The sequence below is a fragment of the Galeopterus variegatus genome, unplaced genomic scaffold (genome assembly GCF_000696425.1).
Source record: "Galeopterus variegatus unplaced genomic scaffold, G_variegatus-3.0.2 Scaffold1324, whole genome shotgun sequence".
Classification (NCBI taxonomy): Eukaryota; Metazoa; Chordata; class Mammalia; order Dermoptera; family Cynocephalidae; genus Galeopterus; species Galeopterus variegatus.
This window is the reverse complement of record NW_007727435.1, coordinates 345,819-348,544: the sequence shown is the minus strand read 5'-3', so window position 1 is coordinate 348,544 and position 2,726 is coordinate 345,819.

The following is a 2,726-nucleotide window of genomic DNA, read 5'->3' as shown; positions in this document are numbered from 1 at the left end:
AATTGATGGAAGTGCCTAGAAATGGATGCAGAGGTACAGTGAGCAGGTTATTGCGGAGATGTTTCATACCACTCTTCCCCTCATCTTTCAAGTCTCAGCTAAATGCTACCACCTCTGGATGTGTCCCTGCACATATGGAAAGTGCTGAATTTAACTGCTGAATCCTCTGGGTTTTCCCAGCATGTGCTTATACCATTAATATAGCATCTATTGTATTGACAATATATTTTTCTACTCTGGATTCTGCCTTCCCCAAAGAACAGAGAATATTAAAGAATTTGTGACCCTGTCTTATTTACCCTTGTAATCTTGGTGCCTATCATAGGCTCTGGCATCTTGTAGGTTCTGAGTAAATGTCGGTTGAGTGAATAAATACGAGGAATATTAGTATTTGTTGTATAGGTTGTACAACAGATATGTTCAAAGATATGTTCACAGTAAGAAAGAGAGAGAACAGGATCAGAATGATTCAGATCTGACCATTAGTCAAGATGCCCTAATACAATTCTGAAGACAATCAGAAAATTACAAGTTTTCTTTGCCCATTTCTAGTTGCCTTTTCCAAGGGAGAAGCTTGTGCCAAGATACCTCCTGAAACAGGGGCTTTATCTCCAATTCTTTTATAATAAAAACCAGGCTTCCCTTATCTGTAATGTTCCCCGTGTGTCCTTCCAGCCTTCCCTAGCTGCAAAGGCTGTGAGCATATGAATAAATATTGTCCGCAATGATCCCAGCACCTCTGGCATCTCATTAAGCAAAGTTTGGTGCAGTAGTTGGGGTTGAAACTCATCAAAGCCAACAAACTGCTGAAGGACAGATTCAGTCGGCTCTAATATAAAAAATCAGTCTCTGGGAATCTGCAGAGAAGAGGCTAAAGGTACATTAGATGTGAATTGTCTAATTCTGATGCACGGATTCTTATAAACTGAATTCAGCTTGTTACCTTAAGTCGCTATGATTTAGCAAATATTAGTAGTTAATATTTGCTAATGCACCAGGCATTGTGCTAGGTACTACAGTTTTGAAGATGAATGAGATACACTTTTTGCTTTTGTGGTACCCATAATACATTGAGGTAAGATCAATAGTTAAACAAATACACCATTTTGCGAGAAAAATGACAGCAGGGACTGTATTTGATTTGTTACTATGTGAGTGTTTGGGATAGTTCCTGAGATAGAAAACTTCTGCAAATATTTTAGGGGCAAATTAAAACCAATATTTGATTGTGCAAATAAAAACTGTTGTCAAAGAACAGGCCTGGGGAAAGACTTCATAGAGGCAGGAAGAAACAATATTTTGAAGGATGCCAAGATGCCACGTAGGAAGGCATGGAATGGAAAACAACGACTGGGATTGGAAGAATAAAACTTGCCATGCACAGGGAACAGTGTGTGCAAATACATGCAGCTGTGAAACAGGATGCTAGGTGCTGAAAAGAAAAGTGGCTTTCAGAAGATGCGGAAAAAGAATGCAAAAGAAACTTACTTTAAAAAGGTGTATATTGAGGGGCAGGGAGGAGAGGGACATCATAAACAGGGTAAAGGAGAATGACTGTTGCAAAGAACTAGTGAAAATGGCAGCTCCTCCAGCTTAAAAAGAACAGCCCTAGCCAATATAAAAACACGCTCTATATCATGGGCTTTCTGAAATTGTTGCCTCAAGAATTTGAATTAGGAATTCAGAGACCTGGCTTATCCATATGAGAGAGGGATTGTGTTTTACCACTCTGGAAACCTGGACCATTTGCACTCAGACATGAGAAGTGGACCAAAGACTCCTACTTAGAAGTTTCCTTTACTCTTGGCCTTTGCAGAATCTCTTTCTCTGCTGAGTAAATTTAGACATAAAATTTGTATCCAGGGAATGTATATGAGTTATTTTAGTGCTGCTTATCGTTGTATATGCTTATTTTTAACCTCTAGTTAAGCCATAGACAGATAATAGATCCATCTTCTTTACTATGCCAAATACTTTAAATAAAAAGTACAAATAAGAAGTGGCATAGCATGGTGAAAAGAATAATGATATTGACATGAGAAGACCCGAGTTAAAGATCTTATTTTTTTAGCTTCCACCTAAGTAAGTCTTTAGCTTCTCTGAGTCTCAGTTTTCTCATACATATAATAGAGAGAATGAAATTTGTCACAGCTAAAAAGCCTCATATAAAGTTAAACTTAATATATAAAAATAGCAATAATAATGACCATTTACTAAGTGTTTGCCACATCTCCACCCTGCTAAGTTTCTTTTGTGTTTATTATTTTATTTAATCATCTTAATTACCCTGAGAGATTGGTTATTACTTATTTTTCTAATTCGCAAATAATGAAACTGAGCTTCAAGGGATAAGCTCTTAATAATATGCAAAAAACTGGTGAGAAGGAAAAACAATCTTAGCTATGCAAGGTCTGCTAAATTTCTCAGGCCCAGGAAGATATGGCCATGAAGACTTAATCACACCCCGCTCACCCAAATCCAGATAATTGCTAGAAGCAGCAGCTTTCCAGGACAACTACTACCGCTAAAGGTAAAGTATTATCCAAATGTTATCACAGGCTGTACCACACGACCCTCACTCTTTCTGTGTTGTAACTGTCCTGTAATTTATGATGCAGAAAAAAATGTAGAGCCATCAGTAACTTATGTTATTTAGTGTACCAATGTAAACCCTTGGCAAACAGCTTTGGAACTGCCCCTTTAAGAGTGTCTTTTTCTTTAAATGT